Source organism: Prionailurus bengalensis, chromosome B2 (assembly GCF_016509475.1).
Source record: "Prionailurus bengalensis isolate Pbe53 chromosome B2, Fcat_Pben_1.1_paternal_pri, whole genome shotgun sequence".
NCBI lineage: Eukaryota > Metazoa > Chordata > Mammalia > Carnivora > Felidae > Prionailurus > Prionailurus bengalensis.
In genome coordinates this window covers 149,658,069-149,683,825 of record NC_057349.1, presented here as the reverse complement: position 1 = coordinate 149,683,825, position 25,757 = coordinate 149,658,069, and the positions used below count along the sequence as shown (strand labels likewise).

The 25,757-nt window shown below is 52.3% G+C and overlaps 1 long non-coding RNA gene across 1 annotated transcript in view; it reads left to right on the top strand.

The window, feature by feature from the left end:
• LOC122490179 overlaps positions 1 to 25,757 on the top strand; it is a 55,303-nt gene that overhangs the window by 29,341 nt on the left and 205 nt on the right. The window lies entirely within an intron of this gene.

Sequence of the window (25,757 nt, the reverse complement as noted above, 5' to 3'; positions counted from 1 at the left end):
GACACCTGTCCACCCTGCGGACGGGGGAAGCCTCTCTGAGGAAGTGATGTTTCCGCTGGGAATTGGCGGGGGGGGGGGGAGAGTGGGGGGGCAGAGCGGGTGGGGGAGGGTTGCAAGCATCCCGGGGGCCCTGACACTGCCTTCTTCCCCCATCTCCCAAGACGAGATGACCACAGCGTATGTATAAGAGGTTCCTCCCCAGAGCTCAGCACCCAGCTGGCAACCATTGTTCAGCTTTGTAATTAACATCCAGAATGAGATGCTGAAATATGCACCACGGACTTTGGAATCGCTAGAGTAAGATCCAGTACGTTCTATGTCATTTTCTTGTTAAGCAAATCTCACTTTCCGAGGGCTATTATTTCAGGAACATATATGGTAATTTGATGAAGAGGAACATGCGATTAACTAGGACTTTTCGTTCCTTGACCACGGAGCTGAGGCCGAAACCAGACGGGGCTCACGCTTGCAAAAATGCCGCTTTAGACTTTAAAAGGTCAGGGGTGCCTTGCTTTTATCAAAGGATTAAAAAGAATTTTGGTGCATAGGCAGCTTAAAAAAAACGACTGAATGTTGCTTCTAGCATGCTAAGGCTGTTGTGCTTTTAAGGGGTCAAAGGCTCATGGGAATGTTCCCCAGGATGAGTCAAGTACTGTGGTTTTCGGTTTTGGATTTGGAGGCATTCACAGAGGGCCTGCTTCTCAACACAGACCCTGGACGTTGGCTGTACGCACTCCCTCCCCTTCAGGACCTCCGGAACGCAAGTAGGGTACAAGCATCAGGACATTTCCACAGCCGCGTCTTTCCGCGAACGATAAGAACAATGACTTTATGGACGCGGGTGATCATACCGTGTCTGGGAGCCGCTGCACCAGGGAAGCTCCCTTCCTTCGCCAGCGTGAGCCTCCTCTGCCCACTGGGCAGGCGTATTTATAGGCATGGAGACCGAACGGGGTGATGGCTCCCCGGGGGCAGGGCGTGTGAGGCTGGCCCCACCGGCCATGGTGTGGTGGGCGCGCAGGATGGGCCAGGAGGCCGCTCTTGCCTCTTCACACAAGTGGTGAGGCTCATGGTCAGAAGTGATGTAGGGAAGATAGAGTGGAGGACAGGAGCGCTGCCCCCTCGCCGTGGCCCCTGGCGCGTACGGAGCCACCGAACACCGGTCATGGTGACATTGCCTCCCCCGGTCCACGTCCTCTGTGTCGTCGTGATGCCCACGGTGTGAGGTGTCCTCCACAGAGCTAATACTCCCAGGGCTCATGTTCACGCTGTGCCGTTTCGGGGCGATTCGCTTCCTTCACAGCCAAGTTTAGGCGCATTTGGAAGTCTGTATGAAACTGACAGAGGACTTCCCCGAACCACGTGTGCTGGGCTGTGGCTGAGTTTCCAAACGAGAGGCCATCCTCTCGAGAGGCACAGTCAGTTCTCGATATTTGAGACAGTTATGTTCTTTTTGGTTTTCTTTTCGAGACAGGGAGAGAGAGAGAGAGAGAGTGCATGAGCAGGGAAGAGAAGCAGAGGGAGAGAGGCAGACACAGAGGCAGAGAATACTAAGCAGGCTTCATGCTCAGCCCAGAGCCTGACACCTGTGCTCAATCCAAAGACCCTGGGATGGTGACCTGAGCCGAAATCAGGAGTCGGACGCTCACCCGACTGAGCCACCCAGGTGCTCCGAGGGAGTTACATTCTAGAAAGTTTCTGCGAACGCTGGATTAGCAAATACTGACCCTCTGTCCCCAAGGGAACTGCAAGGCTAGGTTTCTGCACGCCTCTGGTGCTGACATTTTCATCAACTGACCACGTTTTGTGTGTTGGTGTGTTTAACCACGCCTGGTTTAGCATATGCCGGAGATTCCCGAACATGGAGACTTGTCCCGGTGACGCCAGTTTGTCCCTCCCCCGGGGCATCGCATGTGCCTGGATTCCTGTGTGGATCTGCAGGACCTCGTCGTCTTCCTGACTGAGCTGTCAGAGCCTTGGCCCCGAGGAAGCAGATCCGTCTGAAACTTGCTGGGCCGCTGCACCGGTCTCAGGTGCCTGCTGTGGCCAGCTAGCCCGGGAAGAGGGGTCCTTTTAGACGGGCGCTGTTTTCAGTGGTCTCGGCTGGCGTGACGCCGTGTGGACACTTTGTGCGCCGCGTCATTACTGTGTACGTTGGTGACCTCTGGTGCCACAAACAAAGTCACGGTGAGCGTCCTCACATGTGCCGCTTCATCGACCTGTGTGCCTGGATATGGACTTAGGAGTGAGGTTTCTTGAGTTGTGGCTCTGAGTGTTTTTAGTCTGAAAAAACATAAACATGGCCAGGACGCCGTCCAGCTGGGCTGTGCCCGTCTACACCCCACTGCCGGGTGTGAAGTCCTGGGCCCCACATTTCCTCTGCCCTTGGTGCTGCCCGGCATTCTGACTTTGCCAATCTGGCGTGTGCCCGCTGCTGTCTTGTTGCCGCCTCGGTTTGGACCCGTCTGATCAATAACCATTTTAACTCTTTCTTCACAGGCTTGGTGTCTGCTTGGCCTTTCTCTTCTGAGCGTCACCGGTCCTCATTCTCTGCCCATTTCTGTATTTGAATTCTCCTCTTTTTCTTTGGATTCGTAGGCTGTCCTTATTTATTCCTTCTGTTGGTCCCTTGATGATGTAAAAAATCATAAATGCCGTTCTTTTAAAAAAATTTTTTTTTTAACATTTATTTTTTTTGAGACAGAGAGAGACAGAGTGTGAGCGGACGAGGGGCAGAGAGAGAGGGAGACACAGAATCCGAAGCGGGCTCCGGGCTCTGAGCTGTCGGCACAGAGCCTGACGTGGGGCTCGAACCCACAGACCGCGAGATCATGACCTGAGCCGACGTCGGATGCTCAACCGACTGAGCAACCCGGACGCCCCCGTAAATGCCTTTCTTAATGTAGCTACTATGCGGTAATTAATCTTGCCCTTCAGTGAAAAAAAAGAGTATAAAACCGATATGATCAAATCTACATTTTTTCCCCCCGCCTTATGGTTTGAGCTCTGGGAATTTTTTCGTATAAACAAATTTCTTCATTCTTGAGTCACACAAATCTACTGCTCTTACGCAGAAGTACACTCCTATGTCTTCTACGAACGTTATAGCTTAATTTTCCAGTCGTGGCTCCTAATCTCCCGGGCTCCATCGGTGCCCGCGGGGGTACCAGGATGCTGTCTTTGCCTCTCTTCGCATAGCGACCCAGTTTCCCCAAAGGCACCGACTGGAGGTCAGATTAAAGCGGACAGGGAGCCGGGGTCAGGCACACAGGGGATGTGTCCGGAGGTGGGACTTCTGGAAGGAAAGGGGCCGGAAAGGGTAAGGAGGAGGCTCCCCCGCACGAACATGGCCCCAGGGGCAAGAAAAGCTGGGGAGTAGAGCAGGTGTGATTGGAAACAGGGCGTTCAGGGCAGGCCTCCCAAAGACGCTGCTGAATAAAGACTGGACGAGGTGAGGACAAAAAAGCATTTCGCGGTGGCGGGCAGGAGAGGGCTGGCACTTTCGAGGCCGGAGGAACAGCGAGGAGGCCAGCGTGACTGGCGCGCAGTGGGTCTGGGGAGAGCGTTGGGGTGAGGTCACGAAGGTAACGGGGACCAGGTTGTGCGGGGCCTTTGGGACCGCCGTAGGGTCAGGGCAGCTGCTCGGGGAATGGAAGGACTGGCTTTGTTCGGCATCCTACGCACGCTGTCACTGGCCGCCGTGCTGGGAGGGGAGATGTCTGTAGTCACACACACGAGGTCATGACCGCCTGGACCAGGGGGAGAGGTAGGAAGAGGTCTTAGGATGGGCACAGGTGGAACCAGAGCCAACAGCATGTCCGGCGAGACTGGGTGTGGCCGCAGGAGTCGGGGGTCGAAAGCTGAGTGACAGGGGGTTTCCAGAATGTGGGATTGACCTGGGTGCTGAGCAAGGCGGGGTTGGAGGATGGGAAGAGGGAAGCTGGAGACAAGGGTCGGCGAAAGGGGCAAAGAAATGGGGCCCAGGAGCCGAGGAGGCTGTTCGGGCCCCGCCGATTCTCTAAGGGGGAGATCGAGTGGCAGGGATATTGACCCCTGCAGGGTCACGTGGCCAGACCCACGCTCAGGGACCCGGGGCCCTTGGTTCCAGCCCCACAGCCTCTGTGGGGTCACTGTGAACGACTCCTTCTTCTTCCTGTATTTTTAATCGGTTTTTGCGGGGAGTTTTGTGAAGTGAACTTGTGTCGGGTGAACTTGCCTACCCGTCTGTAGGCCCCGAAATTCGTGAGTCCGTTTCTGCACCAAAGGTCCTATCAGAGCAGGTGATATGACCTCCCGATCAAATCGTCTGCCTATCAGTTGTGCCTGGGTTCGTGTCAAGTTCCTAAGCGATGACTTCATGCCAGTTTAAAATTCTGGGGCCACGAATTTTAGCCACTGTCTCCTCTAACATTTTAATTTCTTCCCTGGGGCTGTTCCCGTGCTTGGAGGGTGATGGGCGCAGGCTGTGTGCATCCCGCCCGGTGGGAGGCAGCCCCCTGTCCCTGCAGGGGGGGTCGGGCGTGGGCCAGGGAGGGACAAGCACCCCAGACTCTCTGAGACCGCAGCTGATTCTACTCTTCCGGAAGAAGAGCCTCGCACAGAACCAGGGAAAAATGAAATTACTACATGAGGTTTACATACGTTTCCATGAGCAAGAGAAGCAAACTCATTCTTGAATGCCGGGAAAGCATCCAAGGTGCTGGCTCTCGGGCATAATTGTCTCCACACAGGTTTCCACGCTGTAAAGTGTGCAGATTTGCGCATCAAATGATAGTCCTGGGAAATGGGGATTCAATCTGGGACAAGCCACCGATCCCCCGGCTCTTATCAGCGTCCACTGTGCCGCCACAGCAAAGGGTCCCAGGAGACCACTGGGGGTTCTGCACAGCTGACCTGGGGGCTCGGAATTCAGAAAAATGTAAATTGGCCGCATTGCAGAGGGAGCAGGGGGGGAAGGAGAATTTCTTTTTAATAATATCTCAGGAAGGGAAAGGGACGAGGTAAGCCTGTGGTCCTGGCTGCTGGATCTGGGAGTGTATTTTCTGTTGCAATACCACTAATAAATGCTTTCTCTTAGATTAAAATCCAGGTATCTAGGGATGCGTTGTGGCTCCAGGCCAGGCTTCCCATCAGTGCAAGTGCACAGGCCACTTGTGTTCAAAGGGAATAGCTTGTAATCTCCCCAGCGGGGTTCAGAGAATGCTTCGAATCTTTGATAGAATTAAAAAAAATTTTTTTAATGTTTATTTAGTTTTGACAGACAGCATGAGCAGGGGAGGGGCAGAGAGAGAGGGAGACACAGAATCTGAAACAGGCTCCGGGCTCTGAGCTGTCAGCACAGAGCCTGACTCGGGGCTCAAACTCACAGACCGCGAGATCACATCCTGAGCCGAAGTCGGCCACTCAACCGACTGAGCCACCCAGGCGCCCCTAATCTTTGATAGAATTTTAAAACTTAATGGCTAATAACAATCTAAGGGATGAAACAAACACATTGATGTGGCTGTAAATATAAAACACCCTAGGTAGCACCCTGACCTTTCATTGAACTCTTTTTATTTTTATGGGCCTGGGGCCACATAATAAAAACCTTTACTGCAAATTCCTGCTTTATTAGGTCATTTATTTCTATGTCTGTGCATCATTTTAGTCATCTTTGTTATTTCCCGTCACGGTGCGTGGCTTTGAAAAATCGCCATGTAAATCACGTGTAGTTGACATCTAGAATCCACAGAGACTTTAGAAACTCGACAGAAATTTCAAGTGGAAAATTCCTGGGAGGCTCACGGTTTTGCAAGATTATCTGGGTTCCACAAGAACAGTCTAAAAAATGACAGCACATTTCGGATGCAATTTCCTAGCGGCAACGTCTTCAAAGCAATTTTCAGCCTTTTTTGCTCATCCCCAAGGGGGTTTCCATTTTTGACTTACAAAAAAGATGGCTTTGGAAATCTAGCCGTGGAAAATTTAGGGGCAGTTTTCTAGATTTTATGTAAATGGGAAGATCCCAAGCTTCTCATCTCCTCACTCCTGGGAGCGAATAACCCAGGGGACAGGCTGCAAGCCTCTCCCGGGGGTTCCTAGTCCCGGATCCTGGGGGAGCCCCGGTGGGGAACGTGGTTTGGGGGGGTGGAATCTGAGTCTGTCAGCTAAGCATTTGGCCTCTGGTGGTCTGGTTTCTGGGGCTCGTCAGGCTAATCACAACCGGGGAGCCGCCGGGTTTGCCTGTGGGCTCGGTGCCTTCTTTCCCGGGAGGGAAGGAATCACCCGCCTGTGCCCAGGCCGGGTCCCCCTGCTCGGGCCGCGGGACCCTCCTGTGACTTCTGCCTGCGCGCCCTCCTCCCACACTGCTTCCTCCCTCGTCTTGCTGCTCTCCTGGGCCAGGCCCAGGGTGAAGGACAAGGACACCTGGCTGGCTGGCTGGGGCGGGCCCCTCACTGACAGACCAGGTGAGCTGGGCTGTGAACCTGGGACCAGCTTCCGTGGACCCAGACGAAACCACGTCTGCAGCAGAAAGGCCAGTTGTCTCTCTGCATCCTGTTCCTGGAAATACTCAGGAGCCACCAGAGAGCGTGAGCCTCACGGTGACCAGGTCCTGGTGCCTCACGCTGTGGCTCTGACCACTGTCACCTGCCCGAGTGACCCCTGGCGGTCTTGCCTCTTGCTCGCGTCATCAGCAGAAGCATCGTTTCTCAAATGCTGCCGGTTTTCTGTGTGAAGGGTGTTTAGAGTCCCGTGCGCGGTGATTTCGGGGTCTCTGTGTTTGGACACATTTTTTTAGACCCCAGTTACTTTGGGCAAAGTCTCAGGACCAAAGAGACAGATTTCATGCTCGGTGTTTAAGGACTATGGTTATTGTGCTCGCTTCGGCAGCACATATACTAAAATAGGACAATGGTTACAAGAAATGATGTAAAATCAACATAGGTCTTGACATGAGATCAATTAGAATAATTTTCATCATTTCACATGTACATTATCTCCTGTTATCACTCGGTCACAGAGATTATCATTTGGAAAAAATAGTAACTCTAACTGAACTAGCAGTTTAATGTTACGGTTACATGTGAGTAAATCATTTTGTCTTTATTAATAATGTGGCTTGCCTAATTTTCTCTTTTTCTTTTTTTTTTGATAGTTATTTTATTTTTGAGAGAGAGACAGAGGGCAAGTGGGGGAGGGGCAGAGAGAGAGGGAGACACAGAATCCAAAGCAGGTTGGTTCCAGGCTCCGAGCTGTCAGCACAGAGCCCGATGTGGGGCTCGAACCCACGAACTGTGAGATCATGACCTGAGCTAAAGTCAGACGCTTAACACACTAAGCCATGCAGGTGCCCCTAATTTTCTCTCTTTCTTAACAAATGGCTAGACTTTGATGTCCTTTTGTCCAGGGAATTGCCTGGGTCACGGGTGGGCTGGCTGTGCCCAGATAGGCACCGAATTCTCCATGTCTCAGTTTCCCCTGTTTGCAAACAGGGGGTGCCTGATGTATTCCCTTCAGAGGGGTGCCCTGAAGACAAAAGGAGTCAGCCCGCTGGCACAGAGCCACGCCCAGCGGGGGCAGCGGCTGTGTGCCCTGGGACAGTCCCTGTCTGCTTTGTCTGAAGACCTTCCAAAATTCTAAACTGGGTCTGCTTTTATTTTTATTTTTTTAAATCTTTTTATTTTTGAGAGAGAAAGAGACAGAGACAGCACAGACTGCGAGATCACGACTCGAAGTCCAAGTTGGACGCTTCATCGACTGTGCCGTCCGGGCGCCCAGTGGGGTCTTATTTTCAAATCTTGCTTTATGTAGCCTTTTTCTAGTTTTATTTATTTTTTCTTCCATGGATAAGTTAAAGGGTCATTGCAACTAATTAACAGTAATTCACTTCTCTTTTACTGTTGGCTGATGTCTTGGGAAAGATCTTAAAAACGATTCCTGAGGGGGGGCCTGCCTGGCTTTGTCGGTTAAGTGCCTGACTTCCGCTCAGGTCACGATCTCACGGTTCGTGGGTTCGAGCCCCGCGTCGGGCTCTGTGCTGACAGCTCGGAGCCTGGAGCCTGCTTTGGATTCTGTGTCTCCTTCACTCTCTGCCCCTCCCCTGTTCACTCACTGCCTCTCTCTCTCTCAAGAATAAATAAACATTAAAAAAAAATTTAAAAACTATTCTTGAAATTCTATCCTGCCCCCAAGTTTTTGAAATTACACACCTTTGAGGCTATTAGATAATTATTCCTCCAAACTTTTTTTTTTCTCTTACCAGTTATAAACTATTCACATGGCTAGTAACTAATTTAATTTCTTAGAATACTAAGATTGTTTGCAATTAAATAGACTCGTTGGTTTAAAATTGTGTGGTAAATGTATACAGAAAATTGTAAATATACAATGTGTTTGGTGTTTAAAAGTTGAAAATAAGATGAAGACTTACTTTCTCTGTCCCCCCTTTGCTTTTCCTGTTAAATGCTTTACATTCTTTAAAAGTAGGCGCACAATTAAATTATTATGGAACTGGTGATGACACTTAAGAAAGCCATTCACCAGAGTGCTTAATGCGGTTAAATCGATTTTCTCGGCTTCTCACCCTCGGGGACGCTGGTCCCTAAAAGCCCACGGTCTCTCGGTTTCAGTGTCCTTTCTGTTGTCCCAAAAACTCTGGCCTGAACCCAACTGCTTCTGTAGAGTAGTTTGGTTCCTTCTAGATTCTTCCTGTTCATGTTATGAGCAGTCCGCCATTTCAGAGCCAGCAAGAGGCACGTTTCCAGCCTCTCTCATGGACCAAAATATTTTCCTGGGACAGATGATCAAGGGAAGGAGCCTCGAGTGGAATCTGAAGTTGTCTCAAGTAGAAAATGCAAAGTGCGCCAGTACAGGAGAGGCCCCTCGTTCCTACAGCTTCTAGGTCCCTCCCCAACCGTTTCTTTTTCCTTTTCATTTTTATTTCAGGTTTTTATCTAAATTCTAGGTGGTTAACATCCACCCGTTTCTTTTTAAACATTTTCAGCAGACCCAGCTTCTGCTGTAGCGGGCTCCAGGCGGTGGAGGTGGGCTTCATGCCCCCGGTGCCCGCCGGCCGAGGGCAGACACCGCAGTAACCCGTCACTGTCACCCGAAACCTCCTTCCTGGACCCCTGTTGCGTCGGCCCGATTGCACGCACGTGAACAACCATCTAGGACTCCAATGTGTCAGTGACTTAGAATATTTTTCGAGAAAGCCTAAGGAGTTGGTTTAATTGAAACCGTGATCTGGCTTCCAGGACCTGAATGAGTTCACGACATCGGCCGGTGCCAGAACTGCTAGAAATGATAGAGATAAAAATAAACACATACACGACAGTGCTGTTTCCTGAGCAGGGAGAATGTTTTCTACCTCTTTTTCTCCTTGAATTTGAATTTCCAGCTACGTACCCCTTAGAATATTATCCTAATGTGATGTATATGGGTCTTTGAGAAAAAGTCATCACCTGTATTCTTGCAGGAAACATCCATTCATTAGTTGATTTTTAAATTGTTTTACACGTTTGCTTATTTATTTATTTTGAGAGAGAGGTGGGGAGAGAGAATCCAAAGCAGGCTCTGCACTGTCAGCACTGAGCCCGAATCGGGGCTCAGTCCCACGGACGGTGCAATCATGACCTGAGCCAAAATCAAGAGTCAGATGCTTAACCGACTGAGCTACCCAGGCTCCCCCTCATTGGTTGGTTTTTAAATTGCCTGTAACCATCCGACTCTAGGCGTTAAGTTTCTTTCGAATTACTGTTACAATTATTATTGGCATACGGGTGGGCAGAATATGTTTTGAAATGGGAAATTACCAAATACAACAAGTACAGCGATCAGGAATTCAGAGCAGGTCTGCGGGGCGATGCACGGAGGGCCACCGAGGCCCCCAGCAGCTGGGCCCCCGAGCCGTCCGCCCTGGAGAAATCGTGCACAGAAATAGGAAGGAAAGGTGGGAATGGGAAAAGATTGGTTATTGTAGCGTTACTTGGTTTTTCCGAGCCGTATGCCAGAGAGCACCTCGTGATTGTTACAGAAGATTCTTTTGAAAGCTCTGCCAGCTGAAAATTTGAACGGCTTGCCCTTCAGACTTGCCGAGAGCACAGCAGTGGAGCTTGTAGGACCTGCCAGGGTTGCCGAGCGAGACCAGGAGCCCCGGGCGCCCCGAGGCTCCCGTCCCCACGGCCCCGAAAATGCAGTGGAGGGAGAGTGAGGGGCGAGTGGTGAGCCTTTCCTTTGGGAAGGGGGATCGAGGCCTTGGAGGGGAACGGGGGAGACTCCTAGGAAGGCGTCGGGGATCTGGAAATGACAGACGATTGCTTTGAGAATAGTCACGCCCTCGTGCCCCTGGGAAGGGCTGTGCGCATAATGCTTGGCGGTCTGGGGAGCGCTGACGTGGGGGCTCAGCCAGGGGCAGGGCCGGTGCACAGTAGGGTCTGAGCACGGCCTCCTGGAGAACTGGCCGGGGACGTCTGCCCTCGGGTTTCCGTGTAGCCCATATAAGCTCCTTCTGGACGCTGTCATAGCAGAGTTGTCTGCTTTCGGTAGCGAGGAGCTCACACACACGCCCAGATGTTTTGCGCCAAGCGTCCGTGCGCTGGCCGATGTCTGCAAGCTGGAGGTGAGGTGTAACCCATTCTCAGGTGGGCTTTTTCTGCATCTGCTCTGGGATGGTGCGCAGAATGGGGCACAGGCGGGGGCACAAAACAGGGCACAGAGCGGGGCACAGAGCGGGGCACTGACCAGGGCGTAGCTCAATCACGTGAGAGAATACTTGAATCTGTTAGGCCAGCGAGAGTGCTCTGAAGAACCCAGCAAGCAAATTTCACCGCTCAACACTTTCAGCCTGTCTTAACTACCATGAGACACAGACAGAAACGATGTGGCAGGATGGAACCTCCCAGCCCACCCGAGTTCCGTGGAGTCAATAGTTCGATCTTCGCTCGGCGCGCGTAGGCTGCCTGACGAGGAAGTTGATGATTCAGATGTTATCTTCCTCCTGCTGCTTTTCACCAGGCAGCGGACACATCGGGGGGGGGGGGGTTCTTCTGTCACTCCTGCCTGTGTTCTACCCCCGTATCGGCGACTCGCCCCCCGGCACGGCTGGCAGACGGGCACTTGTCGGCCTTGACCAGGAGGTTGTCAACCATTTCTGTGAGCTTCTCCACGGTACATATATATATATATATATATATATTTAATGTTTAGTTTTGAGAGAGAGAGAGAGCGAGCACACGCGGGGGAGGGGCAGAGAGTGAGGGAGACACAGAATCCAAAGCAGGCTCCAGGCTCCGAGCTGTCGGCACAGAGCCCGACGCGGGGCTCGAACTCACGGACCGCGAGATCATGACCTGACCCGAAGTTGGACGGTTAACCCACTGAGCCACCCAGGTGCCCCCCACATATATATGGTATATACTATATACTCTATAGAGCATACACTATATATGATATACTCTATAGAGTATATACCGTATAATATACCATATAGAGTGTGTACTATAAGACATATATATGTTATATATATAAGCTTATTTATTTTATATATATTATATATATTTTGTATGTATTTTATATCTCATATCTTATATATTATTTATGTAATATAATTATTAAACATGTACACACACATATATGTATGGATATATGTATATATTTTATATCTTATATCTTATATATGTTTATGTTATATAATTATTAAATATATACATTTGTAAATATGTTTTATATATATACATATATACACGCACACACATATATTTAAGCTTATTTATTTATTTTGAGAGAGAGAGCATGAGTAGGGGAGGGAAGAGAGAGAGAGAGAGAGAATCCCAAGCAGGCTCTGCACTGTCAGTGGAGAGCCTGACTCGGGGCTCGAACCCATGCACATGAGATATGACTTGGGCCAAAATCAAGAGTTGGACACTTAACCGACTGAGCCACGTGTTTTTAGAAAAAGAAAAAAAAAAGTATCGGGTGCCTCGGTGGCTCAGTCGGTTAAGCATCCAACACTTGATTTTGGCCCAGGTCATGATCTCACGGTTCATGGGTTCGAGTCCCACGTTGGGCTCTGTGCTGACAGCGCAGAGCCTGCTTGGGATTCTCTCTCTCTCTCTCTCTCTCTCTCTCTCTCTCTGTGCCCTCCCCTACTCTCTCTTTCTCTTAAAATAAATAAACTTTAACAAATATATATTAGAATAAGTATACCATACCATGTAATGTCTTTAAATGGCATCCATATCTTCTGTGACCTCTACTCCGCCTGTCATCTGTCTGTCTACACGGATTGGGGGTGACTCCCTTCCCTGGGACACTGAGCCAGCCTGGGCAGGAAGACAGAGACACAGCAGCAGAATCGGGGACCAGAGAAACGTCCCTCTGTCCTCGTATGTTCTATATCTGGGGGCCTTTGAATGAAGTTGGCAAAACACACACTGGGAGCAGGAAAGAAAGGGTTCACTTCTGAATGCGAGAGGCCCCACGTGTCAGTGCTCCGGTGAGAAAGTCCAAGGGGCAGTCGGGATCTGGGGCTCCCGTGTTTGACTTAGGGAAGGGTGCAGGGGGAGCGGGATCCCATGGGAAGAGTGGATACGTTTCATTAGGAATGGTAAATCCGTCTTTAAGGAGGAAGTTTGTGATAACATTTGTCTATAGGGGCGTGAGTGGTCTCCATCTTCTCTAGGGCCCAGAAACTCCCCGAGAGGGCGTTTACGATGGGGATATTCACTGTGTCTCCTCTGGGAAGGGAGCTGCCCCACAGAGGAGATCCATCACAGACATCATTTCTCGACGTTTCTGCTTGCAGTTGGATGAGGGAAGGCTTCCTTCTTATCTGTTGAAGGTCAAAGGTGTACGGCCTCAACCAGTCTTCATCGGAGCCCTGGCGTTCCCGGTGGGTCCCCGCGCTGCTGGGTCTGTTCCAGGCTGTGCGTGCCCTCCTTGACTGCCAGACCGCGGGCCGAGCCCAGCCGTGTCCTGCGTCGGTCTTGTCCTGCCCGCTCCCTTCTGCCCGGCGGTCTGGGCCGAGCACGGGCTCTGGTGGGAAGCACTCCGTGACGTCCCCTGCCTCACTCAGCCCCACCGCGGTGCCCTGGGCTGCACACGTGGCCTCTCCTGCCTGCGGTCAACCTGTGAACCCTGAACCCTTCCTTGGAGTCCTCAGTGCTTAGCTGGGTGGGGGACCAGGACAGCGTCCATCTGTAGCGATGACCCGTCACGTGCAAGGACAAGGGACCCTGAAAACACTGAAGGAGGAGGAGCTGGGGCACGAATAGTGGGCAGTGGGTCTGGAGTGCCCCACGGTCATATTCGGTCTCCTTGGGACCAGTTTCCGTGTCTTGTAGGTGTAGGGTTTTGGCGTAAAAGCTGTTGTGTGTGTGTGTATGTGTTATTTCATTCTATTTTTCATAAGTTTTATTTATTTTGAGAGAGAAAGAGCACGTGAGCCAGTGGGGGAGGGGCAGAGAGAGAGAGAGAGAGAGAGAGAGAGAGAGAGAATCCCAAGCAGGCTCCGCACTATCAGCCCAGAGCCCGACACGGTGCTTGAACCCGTGAACCGTGAGATCATGACCTGAGCCCAAATCAACCAGCTGGGCTACCCAGGCGCCCCCTATACACTTAGGTCTTTATCTTTGGATAAACTCCTAGCCGTTGGGTCTAAGACTTTAAACTTCCTTATAGAAATGCTAATTTTACGTCTTATGAGTCTTAATGCAAAACAGTATTTTTAGGAACTTTCTCCTTCTTGGTTTCACTTTCCGTACGGATGTGGGAAAGCGTGTGTAGGTAACGTTTGCAGTGACTCAGAATTCCTGGGGCGACCACTGCTTACGCCAACACCCGCGTGGCGCTGCTCCCGGGACCCCTCTCTCCTGCCCCCTGCTGAGAAGCAGTGAGACCAAAGTGTGTGCAGTAAATCTGCGAGGGCTTTGGAATCGCTAAGTGACTGGAAGCAAATTAGGGTGGCCGAAAATACCGGCTCGAGGTTCGCTAAATCCTGGCTCTGCAACGCCAGCCATGCGGCTTCGGGAAAATACTTCTGCTCTGCCAGCCTCAGGGTCCTTATCGGAGCATCAGGTCGGCACCTGGTTACGGGGAGGACCTAGCGTGGGAGGCTGGGGACGCGTGGCTCGTGCGCGGTGTAGACGAACGTCTGACTCTGTTATCGCTTGGGGGCTTTCTGGCACAGGGTCCACAGAGAGTAACTACTTTAGCAAAAACACCTCCTCTAGTAAAGACAAGAAAAGAGGAATCGCTCCCGTGAACCAAAGGAGCAAGTGATGTGTATTTTCATACCTAGATCCTCTGACCTACGAGGAAATTGGGGCTCACAGAATCAGGGTGAGCTGCCCCGGCGGCGTGAAGGGTGGGGACCCGCAGGGGCCCAGGGGAGAGGCACCGGGTCCCTTCGCGGGCTTTCTGCTCAGGGAGAAGCTTTGATATCAAGTTGGAGGGGTTGAGTATTATCTTCTAATTCTGGGATGAGAACTGCGTTTACGGACAGAAGGATTGTGCTGTCAGGGTGTTCCGAGGACACAGACCAACAGAGAGTGTGTGTGCGTGCGTGTGTGTGTGTGTGTGTACATACGTGGAGGGGCGGGACTTATTTTCAGGGACTGGCTCATGTGGTCGGGGGTGGGGGCTGGCGAGCCTGAGGCCTGTAGGGCAGGCCGGCAGGCCAGGCTGTCTGTCGTGGGCGGGCCTCCTGGAGGAGGATCCCTTCCTTCTTGGGGGAACCTCAGTCTTTTTCTCTAAAGGCCTGCAGCTGAGGGATGCGGCCACCTCGGTGTGGAGGGACGTTTGCTCTACTCAAAGGCTGTTGATGCGAAGGTTAAGCGCATCTACAAACACCTTCACAGCAGCATCCGGACCCGTGTGTGACCAGCACCTGGTCACCGAGGCCGGGCCAGGTGGGCCCACAGCGAACAGGCCTGGGAACCAAAGGCTTATCATCGGCCCGTCTGGGGCAGACGATGAAGCGCTCTGCTGAATGAATCGCAAATCCGTTCGGATTTATGAGAGCGTTTATGAACGTGGGCTCCCGCCCTTGCGTGCATCTGGTTTATGTGGTCACAGGGCTGAGGTGGGAGGGGACGGCCCCCTCTCCCTGGAGCACAGCTGTAACCGTCTGCCTCTCAGCTGCACACGGGGCATCCGAGGAGCCCTGCCCGCGCTCAGGAGGCTTTGGGGCGGCCGGCCCCGCTCTCCGGCTCTCAGAATCAAGCCCTGCTTCCTTCCGGGCTCTACCTTTGAGCTAAGTCTTCGTGTTGGGGCTTCCGAGCTGCTCTCTGGGCACAGCGGTGGCCGCATTTACGGGCCTTGTGCTCGCGTGTCTTTGCCACATCCCGCTCGTCTGCCTGCAGAACCTACCAGGGCTGGAGTCTTGCTCCTAAAGGTGCCGTTCACTCTCAGTCGGGGGCGATCGTGCACCCCTGGGGGACATCAGCAACGTATGGAGACAGTTTTGGTCGTCGCAACTGAGACAGGGATTGCTCTTGGCATTTAAGCCCGGGGATGCCGTTAAAGTGCACGGGGCGGGGGGGGCCTGCCACAGAGCCAGCCGCCCCAAAGGTCCACGGTGCTGACATGGGGACCCGAGGCCCCGAACGCTGCCTCCCAGGAAGAGTTTGTCTTGGAGACTCTGAAGCAGCCCGTCTCCTGGCTCGCGGCTCAGCTCCCCACGCAATCTCTAGATGCCGGGTCTACACCGGCTCTGCCCTGCCGGCTGATGGCTCCCGGGCCCGCCCGCCAAGCGCCCGCCCGACCCCAGTGAGTGCCTGTGATTCCTGGGGAACGTTTGCTTCAGCAGGAGGTCGAACAACACACTCCGACGGGGAAGACGCCTTTCATCTTCATATTATCTCGGGTCATCCCCGAACACATCGTCGGGGGATCGATAATTAAGAAAGAAATGAAACCAGTTTCTTGTTTCTCTGAGACCGTAGTTAATAATGACCCAACGTGGTCCTACATACGTTCTGTGAGTGTATTTTCTCTTCCTTGTGATTTTCTCAGCAGCGTTTTCTTTTCTCCAGCCGACTTGATTGTAAGAATGTAGTACATGACGTGTAACACAGATCAGTGACGTGTTAGCCGACTGCGGCTGTTATAGGGAAGGCTGTCGGTTCACAGTAGGTTCTTAGTACTTACGTTTTGGGGGAGTCAGAGGTTATGTGTAGATTTCCAACAACGTGGGGGTCGGCGCCTCGACCTCCGCATCGGATACCCTGATTTGTTTTCCAAAGGTATGGCCCTCACAAAGGGAGCCAGCGAGGAAGGCACGAGACGGCAGGTGCTTCTGGGAAGGAGAGCTCTGACCCGCGATCTTGCCACGCTGTTTCTTCAGAGGGATTTTCTAGTCCTCAGGGGCCCGGAGAGGACCTCAGTGCCCCGGGAGGATTTGATGACAAGTAGTCAGTAGTCTCTTGATGGTGGCAGCCTAACACAGCACACCTGGGTGGTTATGATTCGATTATTTGGACTGTGATGGCCCCGAGGTGTTGACTGGCTGGGGCGTTTCTCAGTTACAGAAAAATGCCTGGCTCGGTCTACGTGACCCAGCCGGGCGGATGTGCGAGGCGACGCTGTGGACGTGCTGGGTAGCCCGGGTCTCTAAGACAAGAACGCGTGTTCTGGAGGTGCAGCGAGGACTGTAACAGCCCCAGTGGACTCTCCAGTGTCTGGACTTGGCTCATATTTCAAGTCCAGTTAACTACCGTTGTTGAAACACTCAGTGGACATGTGACCTGCTTCTCTGGTTGTTCTCAGCTGGCCCACAAAGGAATCTGGCCTCCCTGGCCGTATTAGTCGGCTATGATGGAATTATGAAATATGGAAGGTTTGGGTTTGAGAGCGGACGGCTAAGAAAGAATTCTTGAGACGTTTTTGGTGCTAAAAGGCAATTTTATGAAAGCACGGGGACGGGACCCGTGGGCAGAAAGAGCTGCCCTGGGGTCATGAGGAGTGACTGATTATATCCTTTTTGATTGGGGGGTGGTGAGGGATAAGTAGGTCTCTAAGGAATTTGGAAGCCAGGCTTCCAGGACCTTGAGGGGCTGGCTGCTGTGAAGGTGAGGTTACTTTTAATCTCCAATAAAAAAAAACATAAAGAGTAAGGCGCGAAGGGCAGCCGTGAGTTCCTTGAAGGAAGGTCACGGTCTGCATGCAGGTGTCTGTCAGTGGGCTTCGAGCCGTAGGGAGATTTCGCTGAAGGCACGCTTTTCTTGCCTGTATTCTCCTCTCCAGGCTGTGGCTGCTGTAACAAGTACCGTGGACTGGGCAGCCTAAGCAACAGGTGTTTCTTCCTCACGGTCCTGGAGGCGGGACGTCCAAGGTCAAGGTTGGTTTCTTCTAAGACCTCTCTCCTTGGCTTGCACATTGCGTCTTCTGTGTCCTTCCGTTTCTGTGTCCTGATCTCCTCTTCTTAGAAGGACACTAGACCCTTTGGATCAGGGTCCACACGCCTGACCTCACTAGACTCGATTACCTGCGTGGAGACCTTTCTCCAACAGGGTTCCACTCTGAGGTCCTGGGCGTTACAGCCTCAACGTATGAATTTTTGAGGGGGCACAGTTCCGGCCATCACAGTCTCTACTTATAAATGATGGTTGTGTTTTTAATTTCTATGTGGATAGGATCATAGTCTACGTTTCCTTTTTTCCAAAACTCTGATATTTTTGAGATTTATTCATGTTGATCATTTAGTTCTATTTTATTTACTTTGGGTGCCGAGTGGCATTTGTTGGTATGAAAATACCAGTTTATTTTTCCACTCCCCCACCAAGGAGCCAAGTCGGATAATTTCCATTTTTTGTTCTTTTAAGCAGTGCTCAGTGGAAAACCTGTATTTTCCCATGAACATATACCAGAGTTTATTTCTCTGTTTAGACACTTAAAAGTGCAATTGATGGGCCATAAGATACGTACATTTTGAAATTAACTCGGTATTGACTAATTCTTCTCCAAAGTGGTTGAACTTCTGTATTCTCTCTGTAGCGATTTAGCAGAATTTCTCTTTTTCCAAATACTCCCCAACTCCCGTTGGATGCGGTTTGGCACACTTATGCTATTTGTAGGAATGAAGAATTCACTTATGTGATGAAGAGGAAACGTGTCTCTCCATCGTATGCATTAACCTCGATATACCTCTGGTGCTAATTCTTTCTGAGTGTGTAGGTCAGAGGCGCATTGCCTTCGGGTCTGGCCCGTTTTGAGGTCGTGGTGTCTTTTGTTCACCCAAAATTTTCTTCCTTAGATGTAGTCCAACCTATTGATTTTTACAAGTACCATGTATGGATTTTTGACTTCCTGGAAAAATGCCTTCGCAGTACAAGTCAAAACACAATCTCCTGAATGTCCTTTTGAAACTTACGTAGTTCAGCTTTTTCCTGTTTTGGTCTTGAATTTATTTTTGTATGCGGTATGAGGTGATCCGTGAGTTGGCTGGCAATGCTCGTCCCTTGTGTCCGGCTGCCCGTCCCTGAGCCCCCGCGTGCTGGGCCAGGCTGCTTGCACAAATGGGACCACTCCAGCGAGGGCTAAGGTGCCCGTACCTGCCCGGTTTTCTTTTATTTCTGTGTATTTCCTTCAAAAGGTTTTATCATATTTTCTGTAAAGTCCTACACATTTTGTTACACTTACTCTTTATACTTCACGGGTGGTCCTTTCTTCTCTTCTCTTCTCTTGCCTTTCCCCCTTGTCTCTCTCTCTCTCTCTCTAACCATCTCTTTAAATGGATTCCTCTTGGGGTGCCCGGCTGGCTCAGTCAGCAGAGCGTGAAACTCTTGATCTCAGGGTTGTAAGTTTGAGTCCCCCCTTGGGTGTAGAGATTACTGAAAAAGAAAGGCTTTAAAAAACGGTTTCTTGCTGATGTACAGAAGCACTATCAGCTTTTGAATATTAACTCCTCTTTCCGGCAACCTGTCACAACCGTCTGGTTAGAGTTAATAAATTGTCAGTACGTCCTCCCAGATTCTACAGAGAATTATACTCTCTGCGAACCATCGCAGCTTGTCTACGTTTACTTCTACGTCTTGTTTGAGTTTAAAAATAGTCATCTCATGTTCTCTTTAACGCTGCCCCCCATACTGGCAGAGGCTCTGGGTGTGGCCCTGGCTCCCACGTGCCCGCTCTCTCTTCCTCAGGCCACATCTCTCCTTGGGTTTTGAAATTGTGGACTGAGAGCACCTCGGGAGCCTCGCCCATTCCGTGCGGACTCCTTGTGGCCTGGCTCCAGATGCGTCCGTCCCCGGGAGCCCCGCGCGAGCCCCGCGCGTCTGCCAGGCGGCTTCGGTGTCTTCCTGGCGTGGGAACAGCTTTCGTGTTCAACTTCACTTGAACCCAGTGCCAGGGTAAATTCCCCCAGACTCATGGAAGGGACAGGTCTGGCATGTTCAGTTATTAGGGATGACTCTATTTTTTATTTTTTATTAATGTTTATTTTTGAGAGGGAGAGAGATAGAGCACGGGCAGGGGGAGGGCAGAGAGACAGAGGGCGACACAGAATCCGAAGCAGGCTCCAGGCTCCCAGCTGTCAGCACAGAGCCTGACGTGGGGCTCAAACTTGTGAACTGCGAGATCATGACCTGAGCCGAAGTCGGATGCTCAACCGACTGAGCTGCCCAGGCACCCCTCAGGGATGACTTAAAAAAATATTTTAAACCTGAGCTGAAGACAAGTTAGACCAATGGCCTTATTCTTATGTTGCTCAGTGGATTGTTCGGTTACCCCTCTCCGAGGCCACTCAGTGGTCCAGCCTCACATAGCCGGCTCACTCCCAGTCCCTCAGCTCATGAGGGCCAGGCTCTCCTTTCCTATACCTCCGTGAGTGTCAAAACCTGCCATGAACAGCAAAGAGACAAACAGCCCAACTGAAAAAGGGCCAAGGATGTGAATAGACCTTTCTCCAAAGAACACACACGGGTGGCCAAAAGGCACGTGAAATGATGCTCAGCATCGCTAATCGTTAGCAAAATGCAAATCAAAACCACAAGGAGATCCCCACCAGGATGACTATAATAATAAAAGAAAAATGCCAAATAACAAGTTTTGAGTGAGACCGTGGAGCAGTAGAACCCTGGCACGTTGCTGGTGGGAGTGCAAGGTGGTTCCCCTGCTGTGGAAAAATCTGGCAGTTCCTCAAAAAACTCAAACTCGACAATTCTCCTAGATATGTACCCAAGGTTGCTGGCAGGGGCGACTCGAACCAGGGCACGTCTGGTTCACAGACACCAAAAGGTGGGAGCCGCCAAGCCTCCATCAGCGGCTGAGCGGATGAACAAGTGTGGTGTATCCATACTGTGGAGCCCTCGCGGCCATCAGAAAGGGACAGAGTGGCGGCGTGTGCGTCGAGCTGAGGAACCTCAGAAGCGTCCTGCTGAGGGGGAGGGGCCAGACACCAGACACCAAAGCCGTCCACTGTGTGGTTCCGTGATGGGCAAGTCCAGGGTGGGCAGCACGTACGTCTCACTGGTCACGGGAGCCAGGGGGAGGGGCTGTGGGCGTGAGTCCTGACTCCTCAGGCTTTTCGTGTGGGGTGATGAGAATAACTGGAAGTGGACGGTGGGGATGGTTGCACGGTGGCGTGAATGCGCTTCGTGACACCGTTCATTTCAAAATGGTTAATTTTATGTTACGTGAAATTGGCCTCAATTAAATGTTTCTGAAAAATATTTTGAACGATTTTTTGGAAAAATTCAAAGATTACGGAGACTGGAAGTCCCCGGGGACAGCTGTGGTGGCCGTCCAGCCCCGTGGTCCCCACCCTTCACCCTGTGGGTCCCCCTTCCTTCTTATGCCTGCCTGCCTGCCTGCCTTCCTTCCTTCCTTCCTTCCTTCCCTCCCTCCCTCCCTCCCTCCCTGAGCCACTCTGTTTCTCTGTTGTCTGTAAGCGTGCACTGTGAGGTCCTTCTTGCTTGGATTTCTCTACTGCTTGCAGGATGAGCATGTTCTCTGAGAGCCCCCCACTGTCTATTTTGCTGTGGACCCCACCTCTGGGCCCTGGGGAGGGGAGGGAGCACCGGGCTGCAATCCAGAGGGCTGCAATCCAGAACACCCCCTTTTCTAGTGCTGGCTTGGCTCCCCCGGAGACTAGTCACATGGCCTCACGGCCCTGCTTCATTAGAGAAGACACAAGCCGCAGGCCAGGAACCGGCTGACAGGGGGCGGGTTTCCTGGCGGATGCCGTCACATCACCTGTGTCACCCTTCAGGGTGAATAAAGAGGGTTCTGTGGAGCTGTGGGGCCCCAGGAGAGGGAGAGGAGGGCCTGCTAAGGGCAACCTGGCTCTGGAAAACAGCCCTGCCTTCCTGATGATGAGCTGAGCATTTCATTCCTGGGGGAGCACAGACATCTGTGAGCCCCCACAGAACAAAGGCCGGTCCTGTCCTGCAACAGGCGGCCAGGCTGGAGTCCCCGCGGCAGACGCGATGTCGGTGGGGAGGGAGAAGCCAGGACTGCAGGACACATGGACACACAGACTCAACACAGCGCGTGTGTGTGGGGGTGGGGGTGGGGGGGTGGATGTGTGTGCGCCCAGGTCACCCACCGTCCAGAGACATTTAAGCATCGACACTGCAGAGGAAGGGGTGGATAACCTTGCATCGTACATGAACTGTTTGGGGAATTTCTAAACGGCTCCAGAATGACAGGATCAACATTGATTTAGGGCCTAATTGTTTAGAAGAAATAGAATTCAGATGGGGCCCGGAGCAGCCTCCCCAGTCAGCTGGTGCGTGGCCGCAGACCGAGTCTCTGGCGCCACCTGCTGTTCGCCCGTGGCCACGCCTCCCCGCCAGCCAGAGTGACCGCAGTCACTCTGAGATCTAGTCCGACCGCCTCCAGGGTCAACTCCTAAAGGATCACAGACCAGAAACACGACGCCAGTGTTCTCGATGACATCTCTGATCTGGGGTCGGCTGGGGCACACCTTCCTTTTCCTGCATCAGCAGCATCAGTGTCACCAACACTGATCATCTGCTGCCTGCCAGGTGCCTAAAATGTGTCACCCCACGTCCCCACTCCCCCCCCCCCCCGTAAGGCAGGTACTGCCCCAACTGTGCAAATGGGGAAACTGAGGCCAAGTGGTTAAGTAACTTGCCCAGTGTCTGGTGGCCGGAAACAGCCTGCCAGCAGGTCGGGCGCCTGAGCTCCACCCTTGCGGCCACCGCACCTGCTGAAGCAGCCTGGGAGCTCGGTGGTCAGTCCTGTGCACCTGCGTTAATTTAAAGCAACAGCAATACTCCAGGCAAATCAGGGCTTAAAGTGCCGAGCCTTTTCCGAATCCCACATTCTAGTTCCACCGAGGAGATAATAGTGTGTATTCATTCTATCAACTGCTCACCTGGCCAAGTGTGCTTTTGAGGACGGTGCACAGAGTCTGTGAGGTCCTCCACCCTCTAGTAAACAGGGACTCTGGGAGCGAGCCAGACCCCTTGGTTATTACAAAGTTGGCTTGTCAGCTTTATATACTGAAAGGCCAATCTCAAAGGACCCACAGAATCAAGTGAAGCTTGGTCATCCAGACTAGAAATTCCAAACGCTGTAGGCGCTACAGTTGGGGGCCTTTCGCTCGTCCGTGGCACATGATTGCTCTCGAGAGCTTTGCAAAAATCTTCGAGCCGTATTTTTTTTCCAGAATGGTGATTGATAACCTTGTCTAGGTATTTCCGATAACTTTTCTTTCAAGTTCGGAAAACACATTTGCCCCCGTTCATTTATTGTCCACACACAAGTTTGACAAGTTTCCTCTTCGTGGAATACGCCTGGAGCACAACGTTTCTGTGGAGGGTTTCATGCTGTGGCCTCTGTGGTTTTTCCCTGGGGATCTGGCCGTGATGCTCCCGGAATCATGCCAGGTGCATTTGGACTCGAATACAGTCACAAGACTGACGGGAAGAGGAAGGACCGGCCTGACTCCTCTCGTGATGGAAACCTGGCTTAGCCTCTCTCCTGCCCTCCCTTTCCTCACCTCCGCCTTCTCCGTGTCCTTCCCCACCCGCCATAATCACGTGGGCTCCGAGGGAGGAGGGTGGGACCTGGGGGGATGTCCTGTCCACTCATCTTGGATTGGAAAGAAGTAGTAAGGACGGGGATCAGCACTGGTGGAGTTGAAAGGCCCCCACCCCCCATGTTTGGCTCAGGAGCCGAGCCCGGCGGCTGCCTACCAAGTAGACTGAGCCCTGTCACCTGATGCCCCTCGTCACCAAGTCACCCGACGCCCCTGTTTAATTCACTGACTCTTGGGGCGCCTGGGTGGCGCAGTCGGTTGAGCGTCCGACTTCAGCCAGGTCGCGATCTCGCGGTCCGTGAGTTCGAGCCCCGCGTCGGGCTCTGGGCTGATGGCTCGGAGCCCGGAGCCTGTTTCCGATTCTGTGTCTCCCTCTCTCTCTGCCCCTTCCCCGTTCATGCTCTGTCTCTCTCTGTCCCCCAAAAAATAAACATTGAAAAAAAAAATTTAATTCACTGACTCTTACTTGCAAAGGGGGCGGGGTCTGGAAAACGAAGGGCAAAGAGGATTTGTGACTGTAAACGAGAGACTGCAAATTCATCTCGCGTTTTCAGGGAGAGCCCCTCAAATACTGAATACCCTGTATGCACGGTCCCGGGGGCTTCAAGGCAGCTGGGGTCAGGGGCGTCACGCGTGGCGTGTCCCCTGCCAGCCCCTGTGGAAGGCGACCAGCTGGTGGGCTGGTCACGGTGTTGATTAAGACCACGGATGAATGTGTGGTCCTGTGGGACTTTGGGGATTTTCATTTCTTGCTTTCGGGCGTTTATTTGTAAACACACCTTTTATGTTGCGTCAGGCCTCACACCCTTTCTCGGGTTACAGGCGCCAAATCAAAGTGGCACGAACCAGGTGGGCAACTGTGGGCCTCTGTCCTTGGAAAAAGGCATGGCCTCCGGCGGGTACGTCGCCGACTTTCTCTCCATCCCCAGGCAGGCGCCTTTCCTGAATAAAACAAGCAGCAACCCCAGACTCAGAGCATCTGCAAAGCTGGCCCCCGGGACAGAGAGGGCCGGAGCCCTGGGCAGGCCTCACATGCCCACCTCTGAGAGGGCACTGTGCCCGGAGAGTGACCCGACCCGGGTCACGTCCCTGCGCACGGTGATGGCTGATCACGGCAGGGACGCTGTCTCCTGGGCTTCTCGGAATTCGTTCCCGTAGAAAGACCGAGGCGGGCTGCTGGGGACAAGACCCGCAGGTGTTTGCTCTACACGCCCTGTGCAGTGCCAGCCGGTGTGCAGGGAGCAGAGCCCGTGTTCGTGCTGTTTAATACTGACCGTCCAGCCAGGGGACACGGAACAGGGACAAGGAGGACAGCAAGCATTCTCAACCTGGACGGCACACGAGTGTCGCCTGGGAAGCACTGTAAATACTGAAATGCCCGGACGGTCCCTGCCCTTCCGATTGCTTGGGTCTGGGAGTTTGTAAAGCTCCGGGTGTTTCTAACAGGCACTGAATGTCGAGAGCCAGAAATGAAAGGTGTCACTGTTAACACTGCTGTTTGCAGGTTGTGTCGGGAGACGGGGCGGTGCAGGTTGGGGTTGGGGTGCGCTACCCAGGAGCGCAGACCTCTCTGGTGGTGGAATCCGAGGCCTTTCTGCGGTCGGCGCCGTGGGAGCCTTCTCCCAGCTCGCTCTTCTGACCCTTGACCCCCAGTTACTAGCGAGGGGCGCAAGAGACTCATGTGAAGTTTGGTTTCCTTCTTCGTCTCTTACTTTTCAGCGGGTAGGAGCCAAGGAGCAGAGAACAGAAGGGAAACGGGGAAGGATGAAACAGAATGGAAACTGAGCCCCTGCGGCATGGGGCGGACGGAGACCAGCCTTGGTTTCTGGTCTCAAGATCCTAAAACGTGTCGCTAAGTAAACTCAATTTTGGGATTTTACTCCAGCCAAAGAGAGGCTTGGGAAGAGGAGGGGAGGCCCGGATGTGTGTGTTCCTGGGCTTGAACGCCACGACTGAGCAAGTCTGGGTTTTCAGTGGTTCTTTCGGAGTGTGTTCACAGACGAAGGGCCTTCCTGCCCCCGAGCCCGGAATGACCATCTTCATAGAATGGAGAGCGGACAGGTCACCTCAAAACGTTTGTCCAGGGCGCCTGGCAGGCTCAGTCAGCTAAGCCTCTGACTCTTGATTTGGCTCAGGTCATGATCTCACATTCGTGGGTTTGAGCCCTGCATCAGGCTCTGCTGACAGTGAATCCTGCTTTGGATTCTGTCTCTCTCTCTCTCTCTGCCCTTCCCCTGCTTTTCTCTCTCTCTCTTTTTTAGATTTTATTTTATTTGTTTTTGAGACAGAGAGACAGAGCTCAGCAGGGAAGGGACACACACACACACACACACACACACACACACACACACACAGAATCCCAAGCAGGCTCCAGGCTCTGAGCTGTCGGCACAGAACCCGATGCGGGGCTCGAACTCATGAACCGTGAGATCATGACCTGAGCCAAAGTCGGACACTTTGACTGAGCCACACAGGCGCCTCCCTGCCCCCCCTCCTCTTAAAAATAAATAATCATTTCAAACAAAACCAAACGTTTGTCCAGTTCCGTTAGGGGCAACTGCGGCTAATTAAATACGATGCATCTGGAGACGAAACAAGTAACTGGTTTTGTTTCTTTGGTTCTTTTGGTTGAGTTTTGAGGTTGGTAACAGAAGCATCATCACTTCCTCTGGCTGAAGGGTAAAAGTTGCACAAAAGTGTGTAAGTTCCCCTCTTTTAGTGTGGACTGCAAGGCTTCCTGAGGGCTCGAGAGCGTCCTCACATTATTTAA